This window comes from Chiloscyllium plagiosum, chromosome 1, assembly GCF_004010195.1.
Source record: "Chiloscyllium plagiosum isolate BGI_BamShark_2017 chromosome 1, ASM401019v2, whole genome shotgun sequence".
Lineage (NCBI taxonomy): Eukaryota > Metazoa > Chordata > Chondrichthyes > Orectolobiformes > Hemiscylliidae > Chiloscyllium > Chiloscyllium plagiosum.
In genome coordinates, this window is record NC_057710.1 from 69684227 (window position 1) to 69704261 (window position 20035).

Below are 20035 nucleotides of genomic sequence, written 5' to 3' on the forward strand. Positions count from 1 at the left end.
CCCCATCTACAATCTCATTCATTTACTCCTTTACAATCAGCACAACGTGGACCATATACAAGATGCAGTGCAGAAACTTATCAAGCTCTTTTGATAGAACATACGTTTGAAAGATTCTATTACCTGAAGGACAGTAGACACCCAACCTACAGTTCTACGATTCTGAGGAACTTATTACTGCAAGAGAGTTTTCAATTTGGCCCATCATGTGTGCACCATTTCTCTGAATGGCACGAAGTGAATTGCTCATTCTCGCTCGATTCTTCTGCAATCCTATTGTTTTTCTTTTCAGATAAGAGTCAAATTCCCTCGAATGCTTTGAACTTGCCTCCACACCACAAGGCAGTGCAATCTGGACCTTAACCATTCATTCAATGAAGGTTTTTCTCATTTCACTTGCTCGATTTGCCCATCGCGTTAAATCCATGTCCTCTCATTCTTTGTCCTTTCATCAATGAGATGGTTTCCAATGTGCTTGGTCCAAACCAGACATGATTTTAAATATCTTTATCAAATCTACTCTCAGTTTTCTGTTTTTCTAATAGAAGTGCCAAATCTTTCAAATTATTCACATCCCTCATCCCTGGAACCACTCACATGAATCTTTATTGCAATCACTCCAATTCTGTTGCTAAAGCAAGGTGTGTAGAAAAGTCCTACTACTTCAGTTGAGATTGTGTTAGCGTTTTATAGAATGTGATAAATATGTATAGTAGATCATCATATAGAAACTTTGATCTTAATACAAAAGGAATTGTGTTCTCAAAGAAGACAACTATGGCTCCTCAACAACTATGCAGTAGTGACCTCTACCACTACGATCCTGGACAGATGCAAGTGCAACAGGCAGATTGATGAGGCAAACTAAGTTTTTTGCTTTTGTTTGTTCACTCACACACAGTCTAACTGTTGTGTCATTTAGACTTGGCCAGACATAGTTACTTTTGGTATGCATGTTGAGGTTCCTCATCCAAAGAGCATCGTGTCCTTGTCAGCGTCAATACTTCAAGTTGGTTTGCAATGAGCACAAATGCATCAGTTGAACTGGTTGTGGTAGTTAGTAATCAGCAGGTGATCTTCTTGCCCACATGACTTCATGCTATGAGACTGTGTGTGGTCTTTTGTGGCTCAGTGGTTAGCACTGCTGCCTGACAGAGCCAGGGACCCGGCTTCAAATCCCTCCTCGGGCAACTGTCTGGAATTTGCACATTCTCCCAGTGTCTGCGTGGGTTTCCTCCGGGTGCTCCGGTTTCCTCCCACAGTCCAAAGATGTGCAGGCTAGGTGAATTGGCCATGCTAAATTACCCGTAGTGTTAGGTGCATTATTTAGAGAGGAAATGGGTCTGGGTGGGTTACTCTTCGGAGGGTCCGTGTGGACTTGTTGGGCCGAAGGGCCTGTTTCCACACGGTAGGGAATCTAATCTAATCTAATCTAATGTTAATGTTGAGGACTCCAGAACAACTTCCCCTTGATCAGCTACCCCTGTACCATTACCTCTGTGCGTCTGCCCTGCTGGTGTGATAGTACATAGGCAGAGATGGTGAACGGGGAGGCTGAGTACTTTCTTGAAACAATGAAGTTCATTTGATGTAAATAGAATCGTAATACTATTTGAGAGGGAGTTTGAGGATTTTGACCAAATACGAAAGGAACAGCGATATACCTTCAAGTCAGAATGATGAGTGACTCGTAGGAGAACTTGTAGGTGGTAATGTTTATATGCATCTGTTGCCCTTATCCTGTTACATAGAAGTGATTGTGGGTTTATAGGTTTTTTTAAAAGGTCTGACAAAGTGAATGCGAACTGTTTTCTTTGACAGAAAGAAAACAAAATTTAGAAAAAAAAATGAGCAAATGGACAATGAGTACAGAATTCATTAACTAATAAAAGACAAAGCATTTTCAGGCTGGCAATCTGTAACTAGTAGTGTACAGTGTTCTACTGTGCTAGTTACAAAAGACTAGTGATAAATCAATAAAGGCTAATGGGATGCCATCATTTTTGAGGGGAATTGAACATAAGCAAGAATGTTATGCCTCATTTATACAGGGTATTGGTGAGATTAACCCTGAAATGTGAGGAAGGAGACATTTGACAATGAAGTATTCAATGAAAGGCATAACACTCTAATGTTCTGTGGAACAAAGAGACCTTGGCATTTTTGTCCATTGATTGCTGAAGGTGGAAGGGCATGTTAGTAGAATGATGAAAAAAAACGCACGTGGGACATTTGCATTTATCAAATTGAGGCACAGATCAAAACTCTAATGACTTCCCTACTTTTGTATTGAATTTTGGTGAGACCACAGCTAGAGTACTTTATGCAGTTCTGGTCATCACATTACAGGAAGGATCTGTTTGCAATGGGAAGGGGTGCAAATGAGATTCACCAGGATGTTGCCGGAATGGAAAATTTAAAATTATGAGGAAAGCTTGGATAAACTTGGGTTGTTTTTGTTGGAGTACAGAAAACAGAGGGACGATCTGATTGAGATGTACAAAATGATGAGGGGTACGTACAGAGTGGATAAGGAGCAACTGTTCCCGTTGATTGAAGGGTCAGTCACTAACAGAAGATAGTTCAAGGTTTCAAGCAAGAAGTTGGAAGAGGAAGATGAGGAAAAATGTTTTACCCAGAGGGTGGCGAGTCTGAATGCACTGCTTGGAGGGTGGCTGAGGCAAATTGCCTCACAACCTTTATAAAAGGTATCTGGATGAGCACTTGGCATGTTATAACATTGACAACTAAGGGCTAAGTGCTGGTAAATGGGGTTAGGTTGAAGGTCAAGTGTTTGTCACATGTCAGTGCAGACTTAATCGACCAAAAGGCCTCTTCTGCACTATATGATTCTATCAACGTTTTTCTCCTGCCCTCTTGTAGGGTTGTGTGAATATGGAACTTCACCTCACAAAGTGGAAGCGGCATGTTCACGGAATATTTTTCAGTCGAAGATGAAATGATTCCCTTACCCTACAAAGTTATTAGCTTATCAAGGTTAGATGGGATTGCAGAATTTGGAACATAAACTCAGTCACAATCTTATTAAATTCCAGAATGGTCTTGAATGGCTGAATGGTCTACTTCTGCTCTGACTTGTGGGTGCATCCTTCTAGAATATCATACCTTCTATTTGCATAAACATTACAGTAAAACCCACAGAAAGCAACAACAGACAACAAGACTGAAAGCACAGCAGGTCAGGCAGCATCCGAGGAGCAGGAAAATCGACGTGTCGGGCAGGAGCCCTTCATCAGTGAGTTTCTCTGTCACTGCAACCCCCGGTTATCTCCTCCGCCCTGGAGCCCTTCAACCATGTCCTGAAACAGACTTGATCCCCACCTCCATCCACCTATTGCACTCTTTGCTACCTTCTCCCCAGCCCCACGCTGCTCCCATTTATCTCTCCACCCCGGAGGCTTCCAGCCTCATTCCTGATGAAGGGCTCCTGTCCGAGACAACTTGCTTACCCCTGTCAGTTTTGGAAAAGGAAAACACAAAATTATTCTGGCTAAACTATAACAATTTCATATTAAAAAAAAGACAAAACAGATTAGTATAGGTTCATTAGCTTAATGTTTGTTATTGAGAACAGCTCAAAGCTAAAGGATGCAATAATAGAACATGGAGTATAGGAGTTGGGAGGCCATGTTGTGGCTGTACAGGACATTGGTTATGCCACTTTTGGAATATTGCGTGCCTTTCTGGTCTCCCTCCTATCGGAAGGATGTTGTGAAACTTGAAAGGGTTCAGAAAAGATTTACAAGAATGTTGCCAGTGTTGGAGGTTTGAGCTATAGGGAGAGGATGAATAGGCTGGGACTGTTTTCCCTGGAGTGTCTTCAATGGGAAATAGTGCCTGATAAATTTACTAGAATTATTTGAGGCAGTTACAAACAGCATAGATAAAGTAGAAGCTGTTGCTGTAATATTTAGATTTTCAGAAGATACCACACATTAGTATACTTAATGAGACCCCATGCTTTGGGGATAGTACATTAGCATGGATATAGGACTGGCCAACAAATAGAAGACATTTAGGACAAGGTTAAAGCATTTCCAGCAAAGGCAAGCTGTAACTAGTAGTGTGCCAGAGGGATTAGTGCTGAGGCCACAATTATTTATTTGATTATATTAATTATACATTAACTATCTCAATTACTTGAATGAGGCAGCTTGTCATACTTTAGCCAAAATTGTGGATGAGACAAAAATAGGTAGGAAGGTAAGTGGTCCAGATGAAACAATTTGCAGAAGGATATGGGCAAGTTAAGCAGAGCAAATATTTGGTAGATGGAGTATAATATGGAAAAATGTGAGCTTATGCATTTTGACAAAAGCAGTATTCAGTTCTTCTATTGTTCAAGTAGAAAAAGACTGCAGAAAGCTATGGAATAGAGATTCAGGAACTCTTGCCCATGAAGCACAAAATGTTAGCACCCAACTACAGTGGGTAATAAGTAAGAGTAATGGAATGGTGGCCTTTATTTAACAAAGGGATGGAATATAAAAGTAGAAGGTTTTGTGAAAATATACTATGTACTAATCAGACCACAATTGGAATACTGTGAACAGGTTTCAGTCCCTTATCTAGGAAAAGTATACTGGAATTGGAGGCAATCCAAAGAAAGTTCATTATGACTGCCTTATGTAGACGGTTGAGTATATTAGATCTGTATTCATTGTAATATTGAAGAATGAAAGGTAACCTTATTGAAAGAAACAGGATCCTTAGGGGGCTTGACAGGATGGAATAGGAAAGGTTGCTTCTTGTGGAGAGTCTAGGACCAGAGGGCATAATCTCAGAATAAGGGGTCACACATTTAAAGACCGAAAAGGAGGAATTTCTTCTCTGAGTATGGTGAATCTATGAAATTCTTCATTGCAGAGGGATTGAGAGATTAGATTAGATTACTTACAGTGTGGAAACAGGCCCTTTGGCCCAATAAATCCACACTGACCCTCCAAAGAGCAACCCACCCACACCCATTCCCCTACATTTACCCCTTCACCTAACACTACGGGCAATTTAGCATGGCCAATTTACCTAACCTGCATACCTTTGGACTGTGGGAGGAAACCCACGCAGACGCGGGGAGAATGTGCCAACTCCACACAGATAGTTGCCCAAGGCAGGAATTGAACCTGGCTCTCTGGCATTGTGAGGCAGCAACCGTACAATCAAGTCTGAGATAGACCGATTTTAAAATCAGTTTTAGGATCAAGGGTAATGAGGAAAAAGTAGTAATGGGGAATAAGCAGTAAAGCACAGTTGAGGATTTTCAGATTAGCATGATCTCACTGAATAGCAGCACAGACTCCAGTGGGGTGAATGGTCTATTTCTGTTCCTGCTTCTTATGGTCTTATGATAAGCATGGCCTCTTATCTCCTACATGATTTTTGGTTAGAAGCATCAGAACCACCTCCTTTGTTGTGCTGAGACAGCCAAGACCCCAATCACATGACTGCACTTTCTAGTAGTACATTTCTTCAAGTATGCAACCTTCAAGATTTGATTTTTGGGAATAACTCTATAACATTTTATTTCATGAAAGTTTTGAAGCGTATAGACTAGTTTTTTTTTACTAAACCTTACATGATATGGATGCAAAAGATTTATTATAAGCAAATAAATCTCAATACTGTAGACGTTTTTCTGAACTATGAAATGACACTGAGGGTAAATAAATGGATGGGAAAATCTTGAAGTGACAAATCAAATTCACACAGGAAATGGACTTCACAGCTACAACATATGCTCACTGTTTCCACCCCCCCTCCCCAATGCAATATGCTACATAAACCTAGTTATCAAATGTATGCAAAGATGCTAAAGTTTATTCCACATTTCAACTTCTATACAGTCTAAAGTTACTATTTTAATTTTATGAAAATAAACTGAACAGTTACAGAGGCCATTCAACTTGAAACTACACTTATTTATCCAATTTTCTCTCAGGCTGTTACCCCATCCCTTTTTGAAAGCTATGATTGAAATCTGGCTCTACCACAATTTTAGAAGGTTGATTCAATATCCAAATTAATTGCTCACTAGAAAATCCTTGTGCACCTCCTTTAGCCTCTTGCCGATCATCTTCAATTGGTGTCCTCTGGTTTACAAGTCTTCTGACAATATGAATAGTTCCTATTTATCCAATGTTTGAACACTTGATTTACTTTCCAAGGGAAAGGATGGGGATGTGTCCAACAGAAGTCCCCCAAGTCTGGATTCCAGCAAATCTTTTGTGCACCGTCTAAAAGTCTTCACATTCAGAAACCTTAAAATTGAAACCCTTCATGCATTTACAAACAAATTGTCATAAAGACAAGTTTCACATAATATATCCCATTTAAATGGTGAGGATCATCTTTTCTGTTTAGATTCTTTGAAATAATTGCATATATGTATAAACAGTATTTATATTGCTTAGCTAATAGGCAGGATGAGGCAGGACCACATTGGTACTTGAAGTGATAAACGTATATATGGAAAAACTGAACAAATATGGAAGAGCTGTCAGTTTCCCTTAAAGTTTTCATTAACACAACTGTATTTACATGCATTAGCCTTCACCTGCCATGGTTGTATTTAATTATGAAATTAACATCTGCTTAAAGACAGCCAAGATTCCACATCTATAAAATGTATTGAAAATGTTGCATAGGAACATTACTGACAGTTTTAATAACATTTAATGGAATCATCCAAATAATTTAAAACAGAAATTCAGAGTTAAATGCATCCTAGTTTGCTAATCAACAAATCAATTCCATATGCAATTACATTATTAGAAAATTGCATTTTAAGTACTGTAATTTTAATGACTCAGTTGGAAACAACTACACTTTGTCTTTATCTTTGCTTATTCAGAATACTGATCATAAGAAAAAAGGTTTATTCAATTTTAGATATTTAGTTTAAAAGAAATTGCATTTACCAATAGCATTACTCTCAACTTGGTTATTTTTAAGAATGCCCACAGTATGGAAACAGGCCCTTCGGCCCAACAAGTCCACTTGGCCCCTCTGAAGAGTACACCCACCCAGACCTATCCCCCTACCATATATTTACCCCCAAGCTACACATCCCTGAACACAATCTTTGAATTGTGGGAGACAACCGGAGCACCTGGAGGACATGAGGAGACTCTCCACACAGAGTCACCAGTCAAGGCTGGAATCGAACCTGGGTCCCTGTCGCTATGAGACAGCAGTGCTAACCACTGAAACACTGTGCTGTATTCAATTAAATAACAAGTGACAAAGTTAAGTTGTAATAGTTGCTGTGATTCTTGTGTTCTTACGAAAATAGCAAAATGCATTGTCAAGAAAATACCAAAAAAATTACTTAAATTTTTCTGGAAATTAAATTTCCCTCATTTACGTTAATTAAATCAAGAGAATATGGGAAATTTAAATTTCCTTAAAACAAATGTAACTGATGAAAACTGACAAAATTAAATGAAATACATACTTTGCGTCCAAAGGACATGCTTTTCAAAAAAAATTAAATTACTGCCTAAAGTGAAATAGTTATAGAAAATAAAGAACAGCAGAAGAATTCAAATATTCCTCTGTCCTGATAAATGAACTTCAAAATATTTACTCATCTTACTTTTTAAGAGATACTAGTGCTAAAGTACAAATTTTTGATTTTGACTTTCATAGAAAATACAGAGCAGCAGAAGAATTCAAATATTCCTCTGTCCTGATAAATGAACTTCAAAATATTTACTCATCTTACTTTTTAAAGAGATACTAGTGCTAAAGTACAAATTTTTGATTTTGACTTTCATCTTTGGCCAGAATAAATCACTCAAGCATGACAACGCAATGTGTACGTATTTGTAATCTGTAAATATATTTTGAAATCACCAATTACTACAAGTCTGATTATTCCAAAGCCATTTCAGGTGATATCACTGGGAACATGTCCTTTGATTGTAGTTTGTGCAGTAATTTCATAGCAATTTGTCAACTGGGAAAAATCTGAGTGAAAGTTTATATCCAATTTATTGCTTCACATTTTAACTTATTCACTCATGGGATTTGCAGGTCACTAAGGCCAGCAAATACTTTGCACTTGTTAAATGCCCTCAACATGGTGGTGAATATGCTTGAGTTCAACAGAGATTTGCTTGGCCATTTCAAATAGCAGTTAAGAGTAACTACATTCATAGTTTATCTGGCCAAATGGGACTGATTCTAAGTATAACAGATTTTATTTTGAAAAGAATGAGTAAAAGGCGTTTTCTAGCTACTGCTTGTAATACTAACCTATAATTCCTGATTTATTTATTCAGTTGAATTTAATATTTCCCAGATGTATCAGTAGGAGTTGCACTAATATATCTGGATCATCTGTCCAAACTTCTGGATTACAGAGGTAGCTATAAACAAGGTGGTTAAAGAAGAAATCTGTGGATCAGAATTTGGCACTTAAGAATAAAACTGCTAGGTGATTTATACTTTGCCTTAATGGCAACTTTTATGTCCTGTCTTAGGCTGATACTTTATTCAAGATCATTAGTTGCCTAGAGAAGTCACCTTCTTGACAGATATAACAGTGCCTTGCGAGGCTTGAAGGTAGTCAAGAATCAGAGATATTACTGTGAGATGAGCACCTGAGACAATGTAGGGCAATATAATTGAAAGGCTTACTTCAAAATTCTTAATTTGAAAGAATATTTGACCATTTAGCAATGTTTGTATTTGCATTTCTGAATCTAATATTAAATAAGGTTATTAACACTTATTGTAAGTGAGTAAGGCTTTTGACAAAGGACCACAGATTTTTCATACATTGTGGTCAATGCTATCAACTGACAACTTTAGTACAAAAAAGGTTTAAGTGATGTCAAATGAATCAAAAGTTCAATTTTACAAACATTCAAAAGAATAATTCATTCAGCTGTTTAAGCCTGCTCAGCCACTCAATCAAATCATGGCTGATCAATTTGTTCTTCAAATTCTATATTCCTACCTATCCCATAACAGTTGATTCCCCAGTCTAACAAGAGTCCATCCAACCATCATAATGTTCACTGATCCACCTCCACTACCTCACAATCCTGAGAGAAAACGATTTCTCCTCATCTCCCATCCTGAAAAGGTGACCTCAAATTTTAAAAACAATGCAACCTATTTAAAACTGATCTACTATAGGAAAACATCCTTTCCACATCCACCTTATCAAGACCATTAAGGACCTTATGCACTTTAATCAAGTCACTTGCTCAGAAGACAACCCACTCATTCCAGATATCATTGAGCCATTTCCAAAGCTGTGACACTTTTTTAAAAAGCAAGTAGACCAAAACTAAACAGCATTCAAGAGGTGGTCTTACCAATCCCGAACCAAGACAGAAGTTGCTGGAAAAGCTCAGCAGGTCTGGCAGCAGCTGTGAAGAGAAATCAAAGTTAATGTTTCAGGTCCAGGGATCCTTCCTCAGAACTGATGGTAGCTAACAAAATATCAGTTTATATGCAAAGGGTGGGAAAAGGGGTAAGGAGTAAACAATAGATAGAGATAGAGCCTAAAAGAGAGAGAAGCACAGTTAGAGAGACAAAGGAGTTGATAACAATCTGGCTTGAGAGGGTGAATAGCTGTTAATGGAGACTGTTAGCAGCCAACAATAGGTAGTGTGTAACTGCGGACTGTGATGACAAGGCCTGGTGTAGGGGAGAAAACAGGCTCTAAAATGATTAAACTCTATATTGGATCTGAACGGCTGCAGGGTCCCCAAGCGGAAAGTGATATGTTGTTCTTCCAGCTCGCACCGAGCTTTGCTGGAGCACTGCAGCAAGCCTGAGACAGATATCAGAATGGTATGTTAAAATGGGAGGCAACTGGAAGTTCAGGATCTTTATTGCAGGCAGAACGTAAATGTTCTGCAAAGTGGTCACCTAGTCTACACTTTGTTTCTTCAACATAGAGGAGACCACATTGTGAGTAGTGAATGCAGTAGAGTAGATTACGAGAAGTGCAGGTAGAATGCTGCTTCAGCTGGAAGGTATGTTTGAGCCCTTGAATACTGAGGAGGGAGGAGGTAAGTGGGAAAGTGTTACACTATCAGCTGTTGCAGGGTAAGGTGCTGTGGGATGGTAGAAAAGGTATTTCTGTTGTGGCAAGAAAGAGATAGGAGAGGAGGGCAAAAGTGAGGGGGATAGATTGGACCCTGGTGACAACACTGCTGGGAAATCCTTAGCTGAGGAAGAAGGTGGATATTTCAGAGGCTCCCTTCTTGAAGTTGGCCTCATTGGAACATACATGATGGAGATGGAGGAACTGGGAGAATGGAATGGAGTGTTTAGAGGGGAAGGGAGGAGTCAGATAGACCAGGTGAAATTGAGAACTGGGTGGAGATTGGAAACAATTTGATGAATTTATCCAATTCCAGACTAGAGGGAAGCAGCACTGATGATGCCATTGATATATTGGAGAATGTGGTGAGTGGGGGCCAGAATAGGACTGGAACAAGGAATATTCTGCCATGCAAGTACCCATGGCCATCCCTCTGACCTGGAGAAAATGAAGGGAATTAAGAGAAGTTGTTGAGGCTGAGGACAAGCTCAGCCAATCGGAGTTATGTCCTTTACACAGTTAGATGTACAGCATGGGAAGACCCTTCAGTCCAACTCGTCCATGTCGAGCAGATATCCTCAATTAAATCTAGTCCCATTTGCCAGCACTTGGCCTATATCCCTCTAAACCCTCCCTAGTCATATACCCAAGTGTTGTAATTGTACCAGCCTCCACCTCTTCTCTGGCAGCTCATTCCATACCTCTCACCATCCTCTGCTTGAAAAATTTGCTCCTTAGGTCCCTCGTAAAATCTTTTTAGCTGCCATCCCACCAGATGAGGATCAGCTGCCATTTCCACCACCAGCAAGATGCTATTTCTCTCCATTCCCTTGACTGTGTTCTGCAGGGACTGTTCCCTCCAGGAACACCCTGATCCAAACTTTCTTTACTCCCAACACCGAAGATGCCATGGCATGTTCCCCTGCAACTGTTGAAGTTGCAAGACCTGCCCATTTACCTCTTTTCCTGCCATTCCCCCCCCCCACACCCCAACAGTATCCAAGGGCCCAAACATATCTTCCAGGTAAAGCAGCACTACTTGCACCTCAATCTAGCCCGCTATATTTGCTGCTCACAATGTAATCTTCTCTACACTAGGGAAACAAAGCATAGACTGGGTGACTGCATCACAGAACATCTATGTTCTGCCTGCAGAAAAGATCCTTAGCTTCCAGTTGTCTGCCATTTGAACACCACCCTGATACCCTGAGTTAAAAAAATAAATTGATATTATTTTCTTTGAATAGTGAAACTTGAGTTCTGTCATTCATATTTTAAACATTACAAACTGAGATAAGTTTTTCTGGGTGTTTGGTTTAATTAACAGAAGGGTTCACCGCCATGTCGTAACACTAGATAAAGCTGAAGATTCTCTATTGTAGGCAGAAAATTCATGAAGCTGAAAAATGATTTGTCGACATCTTACATATTAAAAATGCTGAATAGGGAAACGGGTAAATCTGAAAAAAAAGATGTGGAGGAGCTGGTGTTGGACTGGGGTGGGAGCACTGGTCCTTCAGCTAACTGATGAAGAAACAGGGCTCGAAAAACTAGTGCTTCAAATAAACCTGTTGGACTATAACCTGGTATTGTGATTTTTAACCCTGAAAAAAAACAACCGCGTAGTCTTTGTTTCTCCTCAAGCTTGAATCAGATAGCATTTTTGACGAAGAAAATTGGTTGAAAAGGAAAACACTTTCAAATCTATGTGATGGGAGATAACATTTACCTCAAGTTAAAAAGTTAGGGGTTATTTGATTGAAGTTCAAGGTATTAAGGGGACTGGTTATGGTAGATATAGTGGAATTGTTTTATCTGTTGCACGGCGGTGAACCCTTCTGTTAATTAAACCAAACACTGAGAAAAGCTCATCTCGGCTTGTAATCTGTTTAAAATATAAATAACAGAACTCAAATTTCACTATTTAAAGAAAATAATATCAATTTTTTTAACTCAAAGTGAACATTAAACACCATATATTCACAATTCTAAGCCCCCTTTCTCTTAACTGCTTATTACCTGCCTCCAACTCTATAACAATATGCTATTCCAATAAGACACATTGAAATTACGTTGGTGTAATTTCAGAACCAGTGACAGTCGAAACAATAGACCTAACTGCTAAATGTAAAAATATGCAAGTTGTCTACAAAAGGAGAGAGAAGTTTGGAACCCTTCCCTATGTTACCTAAACTATTAACTCTAAGTTAGAGAGTCATAAATATTTGTCTTCCAAAGGCAGGTGTGCAGAGTTTGCTGTCATATTAACTCTCATCACACTGTCATTGTGTTATACAGCACAGAAACTGACCATTTGATTCAACTTCTGGATTAGTGGTGCTGGAAGAGCACAGCAGTTCAGGCAGCATCCAAGCAGTAAAAATTGACGTTTTGAGCAAAAGCCCTTCATCAGGAAGACAGGCAGAGAGCCTGAAGCATGGAGAGATAAGTGAGAGGAGGGTGGGGGTGGGGAGAAAGCAGCATAGAGTACAATAGGTGAGTGGGGGAGGGGATGAAGGTGATAGGTCGGGGGCGGGAGGAGGATGGAGTGGATAGGTGGAAAAGAAGATAGGCAGGTAGGATAAGTCTTGGGGACAGTGCTGAGCTGGAAGTTTGGAACTAGGGTGAGGTGGGGGAAGGGGAAATGAGGAAATGGTTGAAGTCCACATTGATGCCCTGGGGTTGAAGTGTTCCAAGGCGGAAGATGAAGCATTCTTCCTCCAGGCATCTGGTGGTGAGGGAGCGGCGGTGAAGGAGGCCCGGGACCTCCAAGTCCTCGGCAGAGTGGGAGGGAGAGTTGAAATGTTGGGCCACAGGGCGGTGTGGTTGATTAGGGAACATCTCTGGGATACCTGCACCAAAGCGCTCTGCTAGGAAGCGTCCAGTCTCCCCAAATGTAGAGGAGACCGCATCGGGAGCAACGGATACAATAAATGATATTGGTGGATGTGCAGGTAAAACTTTGATGGATGTGGAAGGCTCCTTTAGGGCCTTGGATGGAGGTGAGGGAGGAGGTGTGGGCACAGGTTTTGCAATTCCTGCGGTGGCAGGGGAAGGTGCCAGGATGGGAGGGTGGGTTGAATGGGGGGCATGGACCTGATCAGGTAGTCACGGAGGGAACGGTCTTTGCAGAAGGCGGAAAGGGTTGGGGAGGGAAATATATCCCTGGTGGTGGGGTCTGTTTGGAGGTGGCGGAAATGTAAGCAGATGATTTGGTTTATGCGAAGGTTGGTAGGGTGGAAGGTGAGCACCAAGGGCGTTCTGTCCTTGTTATGGTTGGAGGGGTGGGGTCTAAGGGCAGAGTTGCGGGATGTGGACGAGATGCGTTGGAAGGCATCGTTAACCACGTGGGAAGGGAAATTGCGGTCTCTAAAGAAGGAGGCCATCTGGTGTGTTCTGTGGTGCAACTGGTCCTCCTGGGAGCAGATACGGCGGAGGCGGAGGAATTGGGAATATGGGATGGCATTTATGGGATGGCATTTTTGCAGGCCCCAGCTATGCCTGTCTCTTTGTTGGCTACGTAGAACAGTCGATCTTCCGTAATTACACCGGCACCACTCCCCACCTCTTCCTCCGCTACATTGATGACTGCATTGGCGCCACCTCGTGCTCTCGCGAGGAGGTTGAGCAATTCATCAACTTCCACCCTGACCTTAAATTTACCTGGACCATCTCTGACACCTCCCTCCCCTTCCTAGACCTCTCCACTTCCATTAATGACGACTGACTTGATATCGACATTTTTTACAAACCCACCGACTCCCACAGCTACCTGGATTATACCTCTTCCCACCCCACCTCCTGCAAAAATGCCATCCCGTATTCCTAATTCCTCCGCCTCCGCCGTATCTGCTCCCAGGAGGACCAGTCCCACCACAGAATACACCAGATGGCCTCCTTCTTTACAGACCGCAATTTCCTTCCCACGTGGTTAAAGATGCCCTCCAACGGATCTCGTCCACATCCCGCATCTCCGCCCTCAGACCCCACCCCTCCAACCGTAACAAGGACAGAACTCCCCTGGTGCTCACCTTCCACCCTTTGCATAAACCAAATCATCCACCGACATTTCTGCCACTTCCAAACAGACCCCACCACCAGGGGTATATTTCCCTCCCCACTCCTTTCCGCCTTCCGCAAAGACCGTTCCCTATGTGACTACCTGGTCAGGTCCACGCCCCCCTTCAACCCACCCTCCCATCCTGGCACCTTCCCCTGCCACCGCAGGAATTGCGAAACCTCCCCCCTCACCTCCATCCAAGGCCCTAAAGGAGCCTTCCACATCCATCAAAGTTTTACCTGCACATCCACTAATATCATTTATTGTATCCGTTGCTTCCAGTGCGGTCTCCTCTACATTGGGGAGACTGGATGCCTCCTAGCAGAGCGCTTTAGAGAACATCTCTGGGACACCCGCACCAATCAACCACACCGCCCTGTGGCCTAACATTTCAACTCTCCCTCCCACTCTGCTGAGGACATGGACCCACTCACCTATTGTACTCTATGCTACTTTCTCCCCACCCCCACCCTCCTCTAGCTTATCTCTCCACACTTCAGGCTCTCAGCCTGTATTCCTGATGAAGGGCTTTTGCCCGAAACCTCGATTTTACTGCTCCTCAGATGCTGCCTGAACTGCTGTGCTCTTCCAGCACCACTAATCCAGAATCTGGTTTCCAGCATCTGCAGTCATTGTTTTTACCCATTTGATCCAACTTGTCCATACCAACTAGATATCCTAAATTAATCTAATTCTATTTGCCAGCATTTGACCCATACCCCTCTAAATCCTGCCTATGTATATATCTATCCAGATGCCTTTAAATTTGTAATTGTGTCAGCGTCCACTTCCTCTGGCTGCTCATTCCACACATGCTTCATCTCCTGCATGAAAAAGTTCTCGGTCTATCTTTTCCCTCTCACCTTAAACCTACACACTCTAGTTTTGGACTCCTCTACCCTGGGAAAAAGACCTTGATTATTCACCCTATCCAACCTCATGATTTTAACCCTCTATAAAAATGGTCATCCTCATCTTCTGATGCTTCAGGGAAATTAGCCCCAGCCTATTCAATCGCTTCCTATAACTCAAACTGCCCAACACTAGCAACATCCTTGTAAATCTTTTCTTTGCAACATCTTTCTATACCGGGGAGACCAGAATCAAACCTAATCAATATCATGTACAGCTGCGACATAACATTCCAATTCCTATACTCAATGCACTGACCAACGAAGGCAAGTGTACAAAATCCCTTCTTTACGAATGTCTATTTGTGACTCCACCTTCAAGTAACTATGAGAGTGCACCACAAAGTCTTTGTTTGGCAACATTCCTCAGGACCCTATCATTAACTGTACAATTCCTACCCTTATTTCGTTACCGCACATTTATACTCCATTTGCCACTCCTTGTCCCAGCTGATCAGAGTCCCACTGTACTCTGAGATAACTTTCTTCATTGTTCACTACACCAATTTTGATGTCATCTGCAAACTTAGTAACCATTCCTCCTATATTCACTTCCAAATCATTTATAAAAAATGACAAAATGAATGGCAGAATAGGCTTGAGGGGCTAAATGGCCTACTTCTGTAGTAATGAAAGTGGTAGATGATCATAATTGGACCCTCTTTCAAAAGTTAGTACAGGAATGATATGTGAATGTCTCCTTCTGTGCTATAAAATTCAAAACATAGGATTCTATTACAACGAAACATCACATTTGGAATTACATAGTATGCAGCATACAAAAGCACTCATTGAAATGTACAACTTTTAAAAAGATGATACACTAACTCCACACTCTTAATCCACCTACTGCTATTTATTTTTCTCTCAAGTAATGTGCAATTTCATTTTGCATGCACTATTATTTGTTTTGACTGTTCACTATTTGTTACAACTACTTCCGGGTGGTAAGAAGTTGCATATTTTAAAAACTGGTGGAGGAGCCGTGTTGGACTGGGGTGGACAAAGTTAAAAATCACAACACTAGGTTACAATCCAACAGCTTCCAAATAAACCTGTTTGACTGTAACCTGGTTTGTTATTTTTAAACTTTAAAAACTGATTAAAGGTATTTTACATTTCCTTTTGGAATTAAGAACAAAAGGACATAATATAACTCGGAGCAGGAGTAGGCAATGCAGCCACGAGTCTGCTCTATTTGATACAATCTTATCTTGGTCGCAACTCCACTCTACTGCCCACTCTCCAAAACCCTTCAAACCATTATTCATCAAAAATCTGTACCTCCTTCTTAAATTTACTCATTGTCCCAGCATCTACCGCACTTCAGGATAGCAAATTCCTCAGATTCGCAGATCTTGAGAGAAGTAATCTCTCATCTGTTTTAATGTTACCCCTTTCCTTAAACTATGATCTCTCATTCTAGTTTGCCATGCATGAGGAAACATCATTTCCACGTCTAATTTGTCACCTCCTTTAAGCTTTTCATGTAATGCATTAGTAATCTAGTCAAAGAAACAAATGGCATTCCTGTTAAGTTTGCCAATGACAAGATAGGTGGATGGACAGGTAGTGTTGAGGCTAAAGTAAACAGGCTGGGTCAATGGGCAAAGAATGGCAGATGGAATAAAACATGGGAAAGAGAGATTGTCCACTTTGATAGGAAAAAGAGGTGCAGACTATTTTCCAAATGGGGAAGAGCTGAGGAAATCTGAAGCACAAAGGGGTTCTAGAATTCTAGTTCAGGATTTTCTTTAGGTTAAGTTGTAGGTTCAGTTGGCAATTAGGAATGCAAATGCAATATTAGCATTCATTTCAAGAGGGCTAGAACACAACTGTAGGGCGTACTGCTGAGGCTGTAAAATGTTCTGGTCAGACTCATTTGGAATGCTGTGAATAGTGTTTCCCCCTATGTCTAAACAAGAACGTGTTGCCATTGGAGGGGGTCCAAAGGAAAGTTACAAGAAAGATCCCAGAGATGAAAGCATGTCATATGAGTAATTGAGGATTCAGGTCTGTACTCAAGTTTAGAAGGATGAGGGGGGGAAATCTGATTGAAACAGATTGAATATTCAGACACCTGGATAGAGTGGAGATTTTTTTTTAAGATTCCCTACAGTGTGGAAACAGGCCCTTCAGCCCAACAAGTACTCACTGACCCTTCGAAGAGTAACCCACCCAGACCCATTTCCCTCTGACTAATGCATCTAACACTATGGACAATTTAACTTGGTCAATTCACCTAACCTGCACATCTTTGGACTGTGGGAGGAAACTGGAGCACCCGGAGGAAACCCATGCAGGCACGGGGAGAATGTGCAAACTCCATACAGACAGTTGCCCGAGGCTGGAATCGAACCCTGGTCCCTGCTGCTGTGAGACTGCAGTGCTAACCACTGAGCCACTGTGCTTTCCATTATTAGGGCAGACTAAGACCCAAAGGCACAGCCTCAGAGTGAAAGGACAACTTTTCAGAACTAAATTAAGAAGAAATTTCTTCAGCCAGATTGTGGTGAATCTATGGTACTCATTGCTGCAGAGGGCTGCGGAGGCAAAGTCATTGAGTGTACTTAAGACAGGATAGATTCTTGACTAGTTAGGAGATCAAGAGTTATAGGGTAAAGGCAGGAGAATGAGGTTGAGAAACAGGTCAATGATCAAATGGTGGAGCAGACTTAATGGACCAAATATCCTAATTCTGCCTATGTGGTCATTAGCATTTTACATACAGTTAGACCTGCTCATAGTTCTGGAGAGTCTAAGCTTAAAGTGCTCATTCTTACTTCAAAAGACAAATTCTTCATCTCCGAAGACTGGTGAAGACAGTGAGCTGCAATTGAGAAAACCTTTTAAAAATTTCCTTTGTTCTTGCTCCCATCCTTATGGTACTGAATTAACAGGAAACTGCTAACTGGGGTCAGCTACCTTTAGCATTCTTCATCAAGCACTCATTTCTTATCTGTGACCCAAGACATAGCAACTATAGGGTACTTATCTGCAAACTGACAGAGTCTAGTATTTCCTTTAAATGATACCTATACAGAAGTATATGCAAAGGCAAAGACTGAGTCAGCTAGCTGATTTTTCTCCTCCCATTTCCAGCCTGGATATACTGGACTCAAATATTTTGTTACTTAAGAGATCAGCAAATTTATGGAACATCTCAAATGGCATATTCTATATTCAGGATCGTAATTAAAATTTGAATCTTTAAAAAAGTTAAAAACAAATCTAAATTCCTTTTATAGAGCTTGATGTCAGTATTTATTCTACATATACTAACCAAGAAACAAATTAGTATTCCAAATCTTAACAACTAAACCGTCAGGAGACACCTACTCAGACGAGGGCAAACGGAGACGCAGTGTAGAGCACGAGGGGGATGATAAGAGATGCGTTAAACGTACACTAAACATTAATTTTAAGCAGTAACGGGGGTCTGAACTGCGAAACCATCGGCAACAACAGTTAACGATGGCAAACTAAAACGAGAGAAGTATGGATCTTAATTTATATAATGTCGTCCTTGTACAAGTCACAAACAGGGCAGAACGAACACAACTACTCTTAAGAGGGGTTATGTAAGAACCCGGTTTAAAAAAAAGTCAGAACCGTACAGGCCTGTCTAGGAATCAACACGCCTTTTTACTATCGTTTTGCCATGACTGCACTTCCAGAAAGTACATTATTGGCTATAAAAACCATCAAGAGTCCTGAATCCTGAAAGACTATGTCAATATGTAACGTTTAAGTTCCTTCAGTTTCCTTCCTGTTGGCTTACGAGCCTGAGGAGCACATTACAGCTGATTGACTCATAATGGCCTCGAGAAAATATAGCCACAATAATCGTGTTGTCTATGAAAATTTACGTCCCATCGAATCAAAAAAGCCTTTTGAAAGTTGGAGTTGATGCTGATTAAAACGCAGAAACTGCTGATTGTGAAATCGGACAAGGTTAACACAGAACTAAGTTGTACGAGAGGCAAAGTAGCCGTCGCCAAGTCCCCCCACAAACCTGTGCCCGCCTCAGCAAAGTTACAAAAGACAACGGAACTGCATAAAAATATCGAACTGCCGAGAGACGCAATTTTACAGCGGAATCAGACATACCCCAGGTACCCGGTTCGCTCCAACAAATACCAGGCCGCTACCGGGATCTCCGCCGTTTTAAACAAAAAGAAATAACCTCCACAACGGTCCGAGCCCACTTACTGACATCGACATCGTGCCCGCGCAGGCGCAATGCCCGGGCCTGCCTGCGTCACCACGGCAACTCCAACCAGAGCAACGCCCAGAGGCGGACACCGTATGTAAAACCCAATTACTCTTTACGTGTGTACTGTCTATATCTATCACTGAGTTGGGTGATAGACTCTGTGTTTACCGTATTATTTCGTCGTTTGATAGTCAAGACCTTTCCTATGCCATGGAGTTGGAGTTAGTAACTCTTCCACTAATATCATTTATTGTATCCGTTGCTCCCTCTACATTGGGAAGACTGGGCGCCTCCTAGCAGAGCGCTTTAGGGAACATTTCTGGGACACCCGCACCAATCAACCACACGGCCCTGTGGCCCAACTTTCAACTCCCCCTCCCATTCTGCCAAGGACATGGAGGTCCTAGGCCTCCTTCATCGCCGCTTCCTCACCACCAGACGCCTGGAGGAAGAACGCCTCGGTGGGCGGCACGGTGGCACAGTGGTTAGCACAGAGACCCGGGTTCAATTCCCGACTCAGGCGACTGACTGTGTGGAGTTTGCACGTTCTCCCCGTGTCTGCGTGGGTTTCCTCCGGGGGCTCCGGTTTCCTCCCACAGTCCAAAGATGTGCAAGTCAGGTGAATTGGCCATGCTAAATTGCCCGTAGTGTTAGGTAAAGGGGTAAATGTAGGGGTATGGGTGGGGTTACGCTCCGGCGGGTCGGTGTGGACTTGTTGGGCCGAAGGGCCTGTTTCCACACTGTAAGTAATCTAATCTAATCTA

General features: G+C 41.7%; 1 protein-coding gene and 1 long non-coding RNA gene across 3 annotated transcripts in view; one reads left to right on the forward strand and one right to left on the reverse strand.

Moving 5' to 3' along the window:
• Positions 1–19329, reverse strand: part of LOC122549305 (interleukin-6 receptor subunit beta-like) — a 79948-nt gene extending 60619 nt beyond the window's left edge. The window contains exons 1-2 of one of the 2 annotated variants that reach the window (XM_043688915.1): positions 19166–19329; positions 9348–9401 (exon numbers count right to left, since the gene is read on the reverse strand). The gene's annotated coding sequence lies outside the window, so the exon portion shown is untranslated. The remainder of the gene's footprint in view (positions 1–9347; positions 9402–19165) is intronic. The other variant, XM_043688907.1, reaches the window with a different exon arrangement.
• LOC122549318 overlaps positions 19285–20035 on the forward strand; it is a 10462-nt gene continuing 9711 nt past the window's right edge. The window contains exon 1 of the long non-coding RNA XR_006311491.1: positions 19285–19361. This is a non-coding gene — a long non-coding RNA (uncharacterized LOC122549318). The remainder of the gene's footprint in view (positions 19362–20035) is intronic.